At 37.1% G+C, this 16973-nt stretch overlaps 1 non-coding gene across 1 annotated transcript; it reads right to left on the reverse strand.

The window, feature by feature from the left end:
- Positions 1–8611: 8611 nt before the first annotated feature.
- On the reverse strand, positions 8612–8693 carry LOC145028058 (small nucleolar RNA snoR35). Its single transcript, XR_013675814.1, has one exon. It is a non-coding gene; the product is annotated as a small nucleolar RNA snoR35 (small nucleolar RNA).
- Between the last annotated feature and the right edge of the window lie 8280 nt (positions 8694–16973).

The following is a 16973-nucleotide window of genomic DNA, read 5'->3' on the forward strand; positions in this document are numbered from 1 at the left end:
TACGGTTTCTTGCTTGGAACTCTTCCATGTTACTGCTCCTCCATTTAGGGTAAAGACCCAGCCCGACTGCGAACGGTAGTTGTCCCTATCGGTCTGAAAACTGGCATCACTATACCCTCACACCTTTAAGTCATCACTCCCTCCAAGGACTAAGAACCATTCTTTCGTCCTCCGAAGGTACTTAAGGGTGTTCTTTACCGCAATCCAATGTGCTTTGCCAGGGTTCCCTTGATATCTGCTAACCATGCTCAAAGCGAAGGCTACATCAGGGCGAGTACAAGTCATAGCGTACATGATTGAGCCAACTGCGGAAGCGTACGGTACTCGGCTCATTTCTGCTATTTCAGCTTCAGTACTCGGACTTTGAGTCTTACTCAACTTGGCATTTCCTTATATCGGTAGTTCTCCCTTCTTTGAGTTTTCCATACTAAAACGTTTTAGTACCTTCTCTAAGTAAGTATTCTGACTAAGTCCAATTAGTCTCTTACTTCTTTCTCTTACTATCCTTATTCCCAAAATGTAAGAAGCCTCTCCGAGGTCCTTCATAGAAAAACACTTCCCGAGCCAGGACTTGACTTCCTGCAGAGTCGGGATGTCATTTCCTATGAGTAATATGTCATCGACATATAGAACAAGGAAGCTTACTATACTCCCACTGGCTTTGACATATACACAAGATTCGTCTTCGCTTCGTACAAATCCAAACTCTTTGACTTTCTCATCGAATCAAAGATTCCATCTGCGAGACGCTTGCTTAAGTCCATAAATAGACTTATCAAGCTTACACACTCTATTTGGATGCTTCGGATTCACAAACCCCTCTGGCTGAGCCATGTAAACATCCTCAGCCAACTTTCCGTTAAGGAAGGCGGTATTGACATCCATTTGCCAAATTTCATAATCATGAAATGCGGCAATTGCTAGCATCACTCTAATAGATTTAATCTTCGCAACTGGTGAGAAGGTCTCATCATAGTCATCTCCTGGAGTTTGAGTAAAGCCCTTCGCAACCAATCACGCTTTATACGTGTGTACGTTCCCATCCACGTCGGTCTTCTTCTTGAAGATCCACTTGCACCCAACGGTCTTACGTCCGGGCACATAATCAACCAAATTCCAAACTTGGTTATCGTACATGGATTGGATCTCGCTATCCATTGCCTCTTTCCATTTCGCAGACTCTGGGCCTGCCATGGATTCCTTATAGCTATTAGGTTCATCAAGATTTACTAGTGTACCATCACTAATATACATGTCCCCTTCGGTAGTAATATGAAAACCATAAAACTGGGGATGAACTCTAACTCTATCGGAATGTCTAAGAGGTAAGGACTCGTCAATCGGTTCAACCGGAGTTTCCTCCTCGGGTTGAGTGCCAGTGGTAGAGGTTCCTTCATCTATCGACTCTTGAATATCTTCAAGTTCGATTTGCTTCCCACTGTCTCCTTGGCTTATGAGTTCTCGCTCTCGGAAAACTCCTCTCCTCGCAACAAAGACAACGTTGTCCTTCGGTCTATGGAAGAGATATCCAAAGGATGTCTACGGCTAGCCGATGAAAATACATCGCTCACTTCGAGGTTCAAGCTTGTCGTGAGTATCTCGTCTTACGAAAGCCTCGCAACCCCAAACCTTGATGTGTGCCAACAAGGGAGCTTTCCCCGTCCACATCTCGTGAGGTGTTTTGGCAACCTTCTTAGTAGGGACTCGGTTAAGGATATGGGCGGCAGTCTCTAAGGCATACCCCCAAAAGAAGATAGGTAGTGAAGCACGACTCATCATAGAGCGAACCATATCCAATAAGGTTCGATTACGCCTTTCTACGACACCATTCAATTGCGGTGTCCTAGGAGGCGTCAATTGCGAAACTATTCCACACTCCTTGAGATAATCGTGGAATTCAAGACTTAGGTACTCTCCTCCTCGATCGGATTGAAGCATCTTGATTTTCCCGCCCAATTGATTCTCCACTTCATTCTTGAATTCTTTGAACTTTTCAAAGGTTTCTGACTTTTGCTTGATTAAATAGATATACCCATATCTACTATAATCATCGGTAAAAGTCACATAGAAGCGGTTCCCATCCTTCGTGGTTGATCTAAAGGGTCCACATACATCGGTATGTATTAGGTCCAATAGCCCCTCACCCTTTTCACAAGTATTCGTGAAGGGTGACTTAGTCATCTTTCCAAGTAAACAAGACTCGCATGTGTCATCTTCCCTAAGGTCGAATGACTCCAACACTCCATCCTTTTGGAGTTGGGCTATGCATTTCTTGTTGACATGTCCAAGACGGCAATGCCACAAGGATGCTTTATCCATACTAGTGGAAGAATCAATATTCAAAACATCATTTCCTAAGTTATCAACAATCATAACAGTTTCATATATTCCATTACACGGTATAGCTTCAAAGTAAAAGACACTATTTAGATAAGCCAAAATAGAACCATTCTCATTATTAAAAGAAAATCTAAATCCTTGTCTATATAAACCATGAAATGAAATGATGTTTCTAGCCATTTCTGGCGAATAGCAACAATTGTTCAAATCTAAACATAAATTATTCCTAAGCACTAAAGAATACACTCCAATCTTGGTAACAGGCGACGATCTTCTGTTCCCCATGATTATATTGATCCTTCCTTGCTCCACATCCCTACTTCTTCTTAGTCCCTGCACATTTGAACAAATGTGATAACCACAACCGGTGTCAAGAACCCAAGAAATAGCATGATTAGAATCGTTAGATTTAATTGTGTATATACCTGCGAAAGATGGCTTGATCTTTCCTTCTTTGATTGCTTGCAGGTATTCTGGGCAGCTTCTCTTCCAATGTCCTATCTTGTGGTAGTGGTGGCACTCTGCCTCCTTCGGGTTAGGATAGGGCTTAGTGGGATCAACTTTGGTCCCACTAGAAGAGGCACCATCTCGGGCTTTAACCTTGCGATAGTTCTTCGATGAAGCCTTCCTCTTCTTTCCCTTTCCTTGACCAATTGCCAAGACAGGAGCAGCAGACGGATTGGGAGTAGGTGCAATAGACTTGTCTTTGAAGTTGCTCTCAGCGACCCTCAAAAGACCTTGGAGTTTGCTTAGGGTGACCTCCTCTTTATTCATGTGGTAGGTCATCCTAAATTGGTTGTACATCGGAGGCAAAGAGTGAAGCACCATGTCGATCGCCAAGTCTTCCCCAAAGTCAACATTTAACTTGCGAAGGCGATCGACATACCTTTGCATCTTTTGCAGGTGCCGGTAAGAGATTCTCCATGACCCATCTTAGCGGAAATCATGTTAGTGAAAATCTCATAACGCTCTTGTCTCGCGTTTTGGTGGTATCTCTCCAATAAGTCTTGATGCATCTCGTATGGGTACATGTTCTCGTAGGACTTTTGGAATTCAGAGTTCATGGTGGCAATCATGATGCAATGTACCTTCGTTGCATCTCGCTCATGAGTCTCAAAAGCGGTGATTTCGGCCGGAGTAGCGATTTCGGGGTTGATTTTCTCAAGCTTTTCATCGAGGACATACTCCTTATCCTCATAGCGATCAATGGTGCGAATGTATCTTATCCATTCGCTAAAGTTCGTTCCATCGAAGGTGACCTTTTGGCAAAGGTTCATCAACGTGAAAGAACTAGCAGCAGCGTAGTTTGCGTTTGACATCTATAGAAAGGACAAAGATAGATTAGAATAAGAATCCCTAATTATCACCCAATAAGAAAAATTAGGGTTAGGATCCAACAATAACATTTACATATTAGAAAAGGGATGCCGTAATCTAACATGAAAATAAATTGAAGGTAAGTGAATGACGATTCACTAATTCTCCATTACAAAACCTAGACTATTAGTCCTAAGTGTATTGAGAATTCCTAGGTTCGGATGAGATTCATTGAAACTATTCAATGGCATGTTTAAATCTCGATATGCCCCTCTTGTTTGTGACTGGGATACCGAGGATCACAAAGCGGGTGTGAATTACCATGCAAATTCACATGGTGCCTTCATTGTAACGATCACCTATTCGATGTGCCGGTAAACCACACACGCTCCATCGAACTATGATAAACAATGAATCACCCTTTGCCACCTTTGCTTAGAACCAATTAGTATGCCGGTAAACCACACACGCTCCACTAACTTCTTAGCAAGGGTGCAAAGTGTAATTTCATGGGATTGCATCAATTCACTTTTCCTAAAGTAACTAAGATTGGGAAATTTTTAAAACGTGTAGTTACTTTGTATTACTTATTATACTTTTAATGAGAGGATGAGGTTGCCCTATCTTACCCGTTCGGCTAACGACCCTCCACCAATCAAGCAAGCGGTGGGTGTGAGTGTACACCCATTAAGCGCCATTTTATAGGCTGCAACCTTATACCCACCTTATAGATCGGCTTCGTGAATGAGGCCTACTAACGGTAAGACTAGCATTTAGTTATACGTGTATATATATATATATATATATATATATATATATATATATATATATATATATATATATATATATATATATATTATTCTAGTAATATCATATTAGTATAAGGTTGTGTTTTAAACCTTTTAAAACGTAGGGTTTGAAATTTAAGTTGTCTAAATTAAAACTTTTAATCACAATTATAAATTTCAAAACTTGAGGGTAAGTTTTAAACATTTAAAACATGGAGGATCAAATAACAAATAATTCCAATTAACAATTAATATCCTAATTATCTTTATTTGATTTATCCAAGATTTCTTTTAAGATAATTATCAAAATAATTAATCAATTATCATATAAGGTAATTTAATATTTTATTAGATGATAAATATCTTTAATTAGATCAAGATTATAGTCATATATATCAAAAAATCGGATTAGTGTTGATCTAATATGATTAAGGTAAGTTTCCATAAGATAAACATGAAAAAATCCCGGTTTTGCCTAATCATGACGCCCGGACTCGCCGAGTACACAAAGGGACTCGCCGAGTCAGGCCTACTCGCCGAGTCCACTTTGGAACTCGCCGAGTCCATGACTCAGAAACCAAAAAATCGAATTTTGCAGGTTTTTTTCAGTTAATCAAGCAACAATTTAAAGAAAACCAAACTAGGTTCTGATACCACTGATGAGTTTTAGCCATAAGAACTTTCCTATGTGCGCATGTAAAACCCTAATGCTCGGATCTAGTCTTTCTAATTAAACATGCTTTGAATCCAAGACTTCTAATGGCTAATTAGAATAAATAACAACATTGAAATAGATCTAGAACCATACCTTTGAATTCCTTGTTGATCTTGTTGTCTTGGAGCTTCTAGAGTCACAAATATCACTCCTCTAATGGCTTACAAACACCAATAGCAAGAAAGATGATTTAGGAGAGAGGAGAGGGGAGGAATTCGGCTAGAGTATCTCTACTTTAGATGGTGTGTCGAATTCCCTCACCCCTAGGGTCTATTTATACTTGTAGACTCCTTAAGGATTACAACTTTAACCCTAATTGGATAACTTAGACTTTAAGTTAATCCATATCCTTTCCTTGATAACCCTATGAACGATTTTGGCTTATCCAAGCCCTAGAAATCGTCCATCCTATCTTGGATAAGGATTTATAGTCTAAAGTGTAACTATCAAACAATTGACAGTTTATACCCTCTTATTTAATTAATCTCTTTAAGTCACCAAATTAATTCCAATTAATCTATGACTTATATGAATCAAATAACCATATATTATTCCTTATAATATTTACTCTCTCTTAACAAAACATCCATCAAGTTGCTATGGTGAAGGCAACCCAAAAGGACCATGCACAACCGGGTCAAATACTTGCTTAATATAGTTGCAGCCTTAGACACTATTCCAACAGTATGTCCATCAGCTTTAATACTTAAATGTTTATACATGGAAACTGGATCATACTACCATCTTAGATTGGGACTCACAACGAGCAAGCATTAAAGACTGGACTAATTGCAGTAACTATCCATGGTGCAGTTTTCGTCTTCAAATGGAGAAATCTTTGTTGATGCCAGGTTCTTCATTTCCGACACAGGAAACGGTTCGTAAACCTGTTCAAACCCTTACAAGATTTCAATTATAGGAATTGGGTTGCGCCAATGATGGAGTTAATTCATTTTGTACAGAATTTGATGAATTTTTTAAGTTTGTCAATGGAAAGTGATGGTGGGGCTGCAGACCAATGGCGATGAGAAGGAAGAACAATAAACACAAAGCAAACGAGTCGCTTAAAAAATTTGCCTACACAGTTTTCTTTCTACATAACATTTTTTGGGAATTTATGTTGGGTTAATTCGGAATTATGGACAGTTTTTAGACCCAGGGGTATTTTGGGAAAAAGTCTGTTTTTTTTCAATAGCCGTATTAGACTAGGTATCCTTTTATGTTTAGTATAAACTAGAGAAGAAACCTCGCTTTGCATGGTTAGAAACGGTAAAGGGAAGAAAAGAGGTCGACTTTATTGAGGTCTAAATAGAGGTTTTAGATAACCACAATAAATGAAAAAGTAACATGCTTAATACATTAAATTGAACAAAATAATAATAAGCTCCATTACACATGTTAAACCCAAAATTTAACATGATTGATAGATAAGTCTCTAAGAGTTAGGGTTAAAGGAAAGCTTTGAAAAAATAAAGTCTTAATGAATAAAGACATTTTTCTATCAGTTAACCCATCAAACCCGTTTGTTTATATTAAGGTGAAAAGATATGCGATTTTATATCTGTCAAATCCCTGCTCCACTGAATCAACTCCATCCTCCATTGAATCAGTTAACATGAATATAAACTCCGTATTCAAATATCACAACAAATATAAACGCCACAAAACAAATTTAAGGTGTTCCTGCAAAATAGATAACAAATTAAGAACAATTTATGTAGTTTGAACATATGTATAGCAACTGTAGCATGCAAACTCACACCAGATTCAAATTACATCACATATATAAACCTCACAAAGATTGTTTTAGATCCTTTGTTGTTTCATTATCACCTCCTATGAGATGGTATTTCCAATTTTACCTGTATCAACAAATTAACAAAGATATGTAACTTTCTTACCAGTGATAGAAGATATTAGGCTGGTCAAGCGTTGGAAGAAGAGCTTGCACACGGACTCAGAAGAGAAAAAATGTCATCAAAATACATCTTTCGTTGTAAAAAGTAAAAGCACATCTATAAGCTGCATATATTTCTGGTTACACGGCTCATTAACTGTTCTTCTGTTTAAATCTGCTTACGTAAATATGGCCAAAACCGATCAAAAAACAGAAAAAGGAAGATGAAGAGGATGAGTGAGTGAGTGAGTCATAAAAGGGAACAAACCATAACGATAAACATAAATTTTCAATTTAAAAAAACAAACAGTTGCAGCTATTTTCAAAGCAATTTAATCTGGCATTAAGTCGAGCAGTTGGCATGCAGATGAGAATGCATTCTTGATGCTAGAAATCACAATTTTTTTTAAAAAAAAATTGGCGAATAGCGGTAGAAGCACGATCACCTATCTTAAAGATACATATAGCTTTTTGGGTAGGTTTCCTTCAGATAAATCTTTTCTGAGATATCTCTACAATTATATGATTCACAAGTTCTTCCCCATACCAATCACCCATTCTCTAAAATGAAAAAATTATACATATTTCTCAACATGTAATAATTTTATTGAATATAATTGGAAAAGAATGTCATTATAAATCTGGTACCTTGAGAAAGTTGTCTGCAACAGGAGGGGCATCAGAGGGACCTGAATAAAGCAAAAAAGTAGTCTCAGATCATCTTTCATCTCTAGCAGCAGGGCAGAATAGTAATTTACCAATCTTTGTGTTGGTATGAAGTATAACAGGGTATATAAAATCAATTCATAATTAAATAATCATAATACTTGAGGTGGGATTGAATGTCATCTAAAGGTTATATGTTCATATCAATTATCAAATTCCAATTAGAAATAGTGTACCTGAGTAGTATGTAGTCAATTATTGAACGAATCTGATTGATTCAATCCGAATCCCAGTTCATCATCCTTGCATTCAGAAAACAGACATAAAGTTAATTGTTACCAGAATTAGTCAAGAAAGTTTATTCATACAACCCCGATCCCAGTTCATATCTAAAGCAGTGAAGATTTTGGGAATAGAATAAAGGTAATTAAAGATCTACTAAACTTTTGTTCAAAGAGCTAGGCTACTTGCATTTTGTTTTTCTTGCATCCCCCGTAAAAACATTCAGTTTTCAGTAACCTTTACCAAAATATCGACTATCAATAAACAACATACATATTATATAGTAATAGGTTCGTATAGATTGGAGTTTTTGAAGTCTTTTCCTTCGGTTATTAATAATAAGCGTTCAGAGTACGTAGTTTTTTTTCTTTTGTTCTTCTCTGATATAAGATTTTATCTTTTATAACAAATGATTCTGCAATATTTTCAGTTTTTCCAATTTGACACTTACATTTCTATTGCTGATTCTTATCAACCAAAAGTTTGTTTTTTATTCTCAGGGTTGCTTAATAATGTACTCCATCTTAATATATCTAAATCATTTATCGGCTGTGTGCTACCACTAGATGTTGTTTACATTGTTACTTATTGTTTATGCAGTCATCTTTGAGGCCGGCGTATTGAAAGACAGTTTTCCACTTTTTTCACTGCTCAGTCTGGTTCACCTTCCCCTTTTTTCAACACACAGTGGTTATAGTGCATCTTAGTATAAACATGTTGTTACTTTGTTTATATATATTTACATAGGAACATTCTTATTGCATAATCTGTTCAAGGGCTCCATAACATACGTGAAGATTATAATTCGATACACATGAAATCATATGATTTGAATTTTGAAGACTATCTTGGGATCTTTTGGAAACCAATCATGTGCGCGCGTTATCCTGGAGTGAAGCTAGGAGGACGAACGAGGAAAAAGGAAACATATCATAAACTAGAATACATTGTATATTTAAATGAGGGGTATATATATCCATTAACTATAAAAAATCCCGTGGATGGATAAGAAAATTTTATGGAAGAATCATCACCCTTTATTTATTTACGACTAAGAATACGAATCTGTTCATATAATTAACAAAATGTGTGTCCATGTATATTTGGATGTTGTCTCATATATAATCATAGGCATTTATATAATTATTTGTATAGAAAAGGAAAAGATTGTAGAAAATCGTGGAGAAATAGTAGTTTTCCTTAAGGTAGCTAGGATCTATATATGTATAACATATTTTAATACTTTTTCTCATCATCAATTACCACCTTGAAAAAATGAATAACACTGTAATCGATGTCCCTGAAAACAGTTGTTCATCTAGTAAGGACAAAGACAAAGATGATGATCTCGACAACAATGCGATGGATACTGCAGATAAACCAAAAAAGAAGAGTAAAAATCCGATGGATTCTGCAGATGAACCAAAAAAGAAGAGGAAAAATCCGATGGATTCTGCAGATGAACCAAAAAAGAAGAGGAATAACAGGATGTCAGAAAACTCTTTGGAAGAAGAAAACGGGAAGAGGAGACAGCCTATAATGAGCGACCGAGATTTCCGTGCCAAGTATCCTCGGACTGATGCAGGCCTAAATGAGATCGAACTGTTTGAGGATTTGACAAGAGATGAAAAGAAAATGATGAGAAAATGCATGGTTTATAATTCTGAAAAAGAACTCGATGATATGGAAGATGAATGGAATGAGTATCATCTTGAAGAGATCAGGCGTACTAAGAAACGGGTACACTTATTTCACAAACAGTCTCAACTAATTCAGAAAGCCATCACATCCATGAGATCAGCCGCCAAGCAAGAGGAGGATCAAAGTGAAGGGGAGTAAAAGGGTATCCTAAAATTTTTTAGGAAAAAAGATTATACTACTGAAAATTTTTCTTTGTTTACTTACTCTATACTTTATATATCACCCCGCTTGCATGCTTCTTTCTTTCTTATAATCTTATTGTTAGTTTTGTTCGCCTTTCTTCCATGTTCTAGATTCCGGTATCTGTTTTCATCGCGGTTCAACAAGTATGAAACTTTCGTTTTTGCCCTTTTGTGACTTAAATCTTATTTTAATTAGTTTACCTTTAAGAAAACATAAGATTTTCAAAATCTTTGGAATGGCACGTCAATTGAAGGTTTAATCAAATATTGTTGACAATATTTGCATTTAATTTTACATATTAATATTTTTTGTATCGAGTTATAACCGGATCCAAAAGATAGATAGTCAAGGGTATAATAATATTATTCACATGTTATTTTGTACAAATAACTAAGATTTTGAAATAAATCTAAGAAAATAAACTATGATATACGTAATAGACACTCCTTATGTCCGTTTAACAATATATTTATATATAAATAAGAAAAAACTTTATAATTGGTCCCTATGGGTTCTCCAGATTTGAAGTTTAATCCATATGTTTCAAATTTTTTATAGATGATCGTGTCCTTTCAAAACTTTTGACGCTTAGTCATTAACTCTCACACCATTAGAACCCAATCGTTAACTCTTATTTTTTAAAATAATGGAAGGGTAAATTGGTCGTTTCACTTGCACCCTCTTTTTTATAACCAAATGCATGCCCGGTCATTTTGAAAACCCTTCTCACACCCTCATCTATTCTCACTCTACTGTGTATCCATTTGGAAAACTCTTCTTTAAGTGTTGAAGATGGCGATTTATAGATGTGGAATCGAAACAACGAAGGTGACCTCGTGGACAGAGCGTAACCCTAGGAGGCAATTTTTGAACTGTTCAAGATGTGGGTGCGTAAGTGTGACAACTCGATATTTCGAGGCAATATAATGGAACGCAAGTCAAATTTAGGTCAAAATTTAACTTTCCAAAAATCTTATTTGGGTTAAATAAAATCGTAGGAATCGTGTCAAGGTTTTCATACATATAAAGAACCCTAAAATCCGAGTTATAACGAAGAAGTTATGGCCAATCGAAGATTCTCGGCAAAACCGGCAATACTGATAAATGTAAAACGCGAAGTTTCAATACAATAGTTTTTGGCCTTAGGTATCTAAATGAAAGTTTTAGATATCATCAAACCGTAAACGTACATAAAAAGAACGTCCAAATCTGACTTCGTATGAGGAAGTGGTGATTTTTCTAAGTTACAAATATAGCAGTAGACAGCTAAAAACTCGAAATAGAGATCGAGAGACTTTTAGCCGACACAATCTAAATGAGAATCGAAGGGCTCAACAATACTAGCGCAACGGTAAAAAGTCTGACGAAAACGGACGTCGGATGAAGAAGTTATGGAACTTTAACGGACTTTTCCTGTCCCGACCTATTAAAAATATAATATTAAAAATAAAATCAAAACTAGCCAACAGAGTCTAAACGAAAGTTGTAGATCGTAGTCTCACCTTCGCGTGGATATAAAGAACGTCGAAAACGGAGTTCGTATGAGAAAGATATGAATTTTTGAAGTTTGTTAATTAATTTAAATATAAATTAAACTAAATCCCGGTATTATCCGAAGGAGGAGTCACCGGTCCGATCCCTCGTACGCCCAGCGTACCATCGTACGCCCAGCGTACTCGGATGCTAGGCTCCGGTTCGTCCACGTCGCTCCAATGTTTCGACCGAGGATGCGCTCATGCATGACGCATGAGTACGCAGCGCGTACTCTAAGTACGCCCCGCGTAACGCAACCCCCTCAGACCCCTATAAATAGCATGCGAGGGTGCCGGCCAAAATTGCTAATTTCCTTCCTTTCTCGCGCCGAAGCTCTGCGTTTCAACCCTCGGAATCATCCCAAAGGCCCGGCTTTCATATCCAAGGTGGGAAGAAAGTTTTACACTCCCGAGACTCCCGAGATTTCCCGAGAATCTCGAGAGATCCGCTTTCTCGAGTAGAAGTTCTGCTCGGTTTTCGTCACGCATTCTTCAATCAATCAGGTGAGTTCATACCCCTATAATCCACACTTTTTAATGTTTTATGAATATTTTTATATGCTTTTAAGGGGGGGGGGGGGGGGGGGGAATACAAGTAAAACACACGATGATTATCGTATGTTATATAAAGTTTCGTTTTATACTTTTTATCAATGGAATCATATGTGATTTATAATCATTATAAAGAAACTTTTGTGTGCAAAATGCATCACGATAATATCATATCTTTCGGAAATTGAAAAGTGTTGTTATTTATATATAAATCAAACACTCCGCTTATACTGTATGTATATGTGTCCACCTTTGGTACTACAAACATACGATTATTTTAGTACTACAAACATACGATTATTTTGGTACGAAAAACATCAATATTTTGGGATACTTCTTGTTAATAAATCAATCATATGTGATTTATAACTAGTATACAAATAGATTCACTACAAGTTCAACAGTTTCACTAAACATATTACTTCAAATGACTTTCTTAAACGTTTTTACATGATTAAAGCTCGTTATCAAACTGTCTTACATACTGTAAGCTTCCTTTCAAAATCGGTTACAAAGGTGTTTTCAAACAATGGTTTTACGTGTACTTAAACTGTCTTATCAAACAAAATACTTTCAATCATTTTATAAACTGACATCAAGTCACAAATCTTTATTAGACTTTTCAACGGTTTTACAAAACTTCTTTATGCTTTTATATTATAAATTGCATGCCTCTATATGTACAGTTATATAAGAAATGTTTAAAAGACTTAGAAAGACTATCCACCCTATTTCCTTTTCGTGCCTTGAGATGTGGTCTGGTGGGATATTGGGTATTCGTCCGAAAGTCTTTTAAATATTAGTTATATATCATGTATACATATATGGTCCTAAATGTTCCATCAGTAATTTAGTTCCGATACAAATAGACATCAATGGTGTATAAACCTACTTGGTCACTCATCAATTACATTCTAGTAAACTATTATAGGAATAGTTTAGAGTAAACAAAACATTTTCACTACTACAAGAAATTACACCAGAGTCAGTTCATTCATGAGTCCAGACTACATGTTATATGAAGGAATACTTTTACATGAATACTTATACATGAATACTTTTACATAAACATTATATGGCAAATTACTACTACATGTTATATGAAGGAATACTCTTACCTGAATACTTATACATGAATACTTTTACATAGACATTATATGGCAATTTAATATTACATGTTATATGTCTAGATACGGTTATATTGTTCGCCTTTCTATCTTTACCTTGTGATTCAATCACATCATCGACGAGGTAGACTGGGACTTTATCTCCTATTACCACATCATACTTTGAGGGACTAACCATTCCGACAACCACTGCTAGCTACAGAGGTAAATGAACAATCTACGGATGTTCTAGGTTGATACCATCGTGGGTATACATAAGGGACTAACTATTCCTACACCCGACTGTTAGCAACAGAGGTAAATGAGCAGTCTACGGATGTTCTAAGTTGATACCATTTCAGGTATACTTAAGGGGCTACTAATAAGAGTTAAACAAGGAAAAACCATCACATTTTCAAGAGATACGTACTGTCAAAACAGTCAGGTCTAGGTAAAAGACTACTTTCAAAATATTCGAGTCTTGGTAGAAGACTACTTTTATACTAGTAGGAAATATGGGATTTTCTAGAGCTGTTCATACTTATACTAAATGTTTCATCATTCATTTACCAGTCTTTCATATCAACTAATCAAAGTAATGACATTAAATACTTATGAACTCACCAGCTTAAATGCTGATCTACTCTTTCAAAATAACTTGTATTCTCAGGTTACAAATAAACAGGTGTCGATACAAGGTTTAGAGAAGATGGAGCACTCAAGACTCGTCTTTTATTTTGATAAGTTATTATCATATCTTGTACAATGAAAGAAAACACTTGTAATTAAAATTATACTATTGATGCAATGGATGATGTTGTTACTTGTTTACTACTTTACATTTGTTGTGATGCATACATGACGTCCTCCGCCCCAGAACGTTTCCGCCGTTTGTGGTTTTGGGGTGTGACAGATTGGTATCAGAGCTTTGTTTATAGTGAATTGAGTATATCAACCCATAAAAGATATACTAACTATAAATACAATGGGATTAAAAATACTCTGATTTAGAGTATATACTTTAAATAATAAGATATTTAAGTAAGTATACGTGTTGCATTCATACTAAAATCAGTGTCACTAGGACAGTACAAAAGAATTACGATTGTTGGGCAACACAAGTGGGCTTAGAGACATATGGTCAAAACTGGGAAGATATAGCCTGATCGCCTATATTATCCGAGGGTTGACTAGCATGTGCCTAAGTTTAAGTGTGTAGTCGCAACAATGCTAAAATCTTACCAACCCTACCACAATGAGAACAATAGAACATAACATATAAATTAAAATACTATAGGAGTATTTGGTGTTACTATAAGTACTTTATACTTGAGAATTAAAACGGGATCCTCATTACTAAGTTGATAGTTGCTAAATGGATACACTAAGGCTACATGTAATTAGGATGTTATAGACTTAGAATCAGTGGTAATTTTGCCTTACCCCTATTCTATGTGAATTTGGAAATAAGGTCACTTATTCGAAGGTCTATCCTGTTTAGATTACACATAGCTGGTATGCACTTCACAAATAGTGATGTAACTAATGAGGGTTTTCTAAATAATTATCTAGATAATTCGTCTAATAATTATCCACTTACCCTAAATTCTCGCATAGAAATCACAGTTGGACTCCATCCCCTTGACAACCAGTATCTTTCGAATAAAGTTATAGCTGGTTGGTTTGGAGAAGAACCATAGAACGATCATCCTATCCCCTTGGATGATCACCGTGATGAAGGCTTTTCTTACGATGATAATTCCGAACTAGAGGTTGAGAACCTACCCCGAGCAACTTCCTTTCCAATTCCTAACCCTCGTCTGGCTCTTCATGGCCCGACGCCTGATTCGGTGGAATGCTTGGGAACATGGAGCCAATAACAAGATCAGTCCATGCCAGTTATTGGCGACCGAAACTTTTACGACCTGAGCAATGGGGGCTCAGCAGGTAGAACCTTGCCAATCATGGGCCGCAGAGTGGCCCAAAATGAGATTCAAGGCAGGTCAGCCCAACATCAGATTGCCGAAGTTGTCACCGATGCGAGAATGCATACCCTCCACACCATTCATCTAGAAGATGCTCACGAGAGATCAGAGAGAAACCATGAAACCCTACTGCAAGCACTGACTGAATCACGAGCCGAAGTCATAGGGCTCCGAGTACACCAGATGGTGTGCGAAAGACACCTACTTGACGTGAAACGTCAATTGGTTGGACTAAAAATTCACCCGAGGAATTACCGTTGCCAGTAGTAGACGCTTTACTTTATTTCCCTTATAAAAAGAGAAATCGTATTTTCTGTCTATGCCTGATGTCGCATTTTCTATGAAATTATCTGGTACCGTAACTACTTTAGTTAGGTCTTTATGCTGTCAGGAACTACCTCCTGTGGATATGATGTAAAACCTTTACAAGGTCATTTCCCTGAACCTTTACGCCGTAAATATCCAAGATATTGACAGCCGGCTAACTTTTGTGTCATTTCCTTCATTCAAGTACTCTTATCATACTCTCATTGGAGTCTATCTGAAACCTGCTTTAGTTAAGACATTGGACCATAGCAAGTTAAATACGGAAACATTTCCAAGTCTCTTTCAGTGGTTGGATTTTGTTATTCACCAACCCACGATACCTCAACTTGTACAACAAACGTCTTGAGAACATTCTATGAACTTACCTCTATTCATTACTAGGACTGCATCATAGGGATGTAGGTCAAACCTTCGCGAACATACTTTCATTCTGTACTAGGACTGCATCATAGAGATGTAGGTCAAACTTTCGAGAACATCGTCGTACTCTTAACATGAACAATCTAAGTACATCAGGGTCAACCCTTTATACACACACTTCCATCCAGCACTAGGACTGCATCATAGGGATGTAGGTCAATACTTCAAGAACATACTTCTATTATTTACATGAACGATCGAAGTACGTCAAGGTTCAACCATACTCGCTCATAAATTCATTTTTCTTTTCATATAACAGAATCATGTCGCCGAAGAAAAACGATCAACCCATCTACCAAACACCAACTCTTCAGATTGATGCAGCTACCTTTCAAGCTGCAGTCTCGACTGCCGTGTCAGCTGTTCTGACCCTCCTCAACGCTAACAACGTGAATGTTAGCGGGATCGTTAACAATAATTCCAATCCAAGAAACAGTCAAGTACCTCAACAAGAAACAAACTACCACGACACCCCGAATCCCAAGCCCAAGAATAGCAAACGAAAGTTCTGGGCTAAGTCTAAAGGAAAATCACCCCAAGGGATGAGCAAAAGACGACAACATGTGGCAACCTTCGCAGCCACGACATCTGTACATCCTACTACCATCTCTTCTGGTATCCCAATTGTCCCTACACCAGCTAGGCAGTATGCCGGAAACACTACCAGAATGCAATAAGTGCGGCTTCCATCATCTAGGTAGTTGTCGTCCGTTACATTGCTTTAAATGCAACAAGAACGGACATACTACAAATTGCTGCTGGACTCAGATCCAACACATTACTTCAACCACCAATGTTGAAATCTCTCGAATATGCCATCTATGTGGCGTAATAGGACACTTCAAGAGGGACTGTCCAACAGAGGAGAATGATGGTGAATCCGGAGGAGTGTGACCTCATTATGGAAAGAGACAACAAAGGACCCTACTATACTATAGGTTCACTTCCAACCATCAGTAATATCTATGTTTTTATAAACCAACTAGAACTAGTGCAAATAGAGTCTTACCTTTTGCGAGATCCTGTCTGTATAGGAATTCTCGTCCTGCGTATACTTGTCTTTTGTAGTATACCTTATTCGCAGCAATAGTCTTATAGTAGTCTAAAGTGCTGTAACTCTGTTGATGGTTGCACGGTTGTGTTTTGTCTGTAAACATCTTAC

Source organism: Lactuca saligna, chromosome 1, assembly GCF_052625555.1.
Source record: "Lactuca saligna cultivar CGN05327 chromosome 1, ASM5262555v1, whole genome shotgun sequence".
Lineage (NCBI taxonomy): Eukaryota > Viridiplantae > Streptophyta > Magnoliopsida > Asterales > Asteraceae > Lactuca > Lactuca saligna.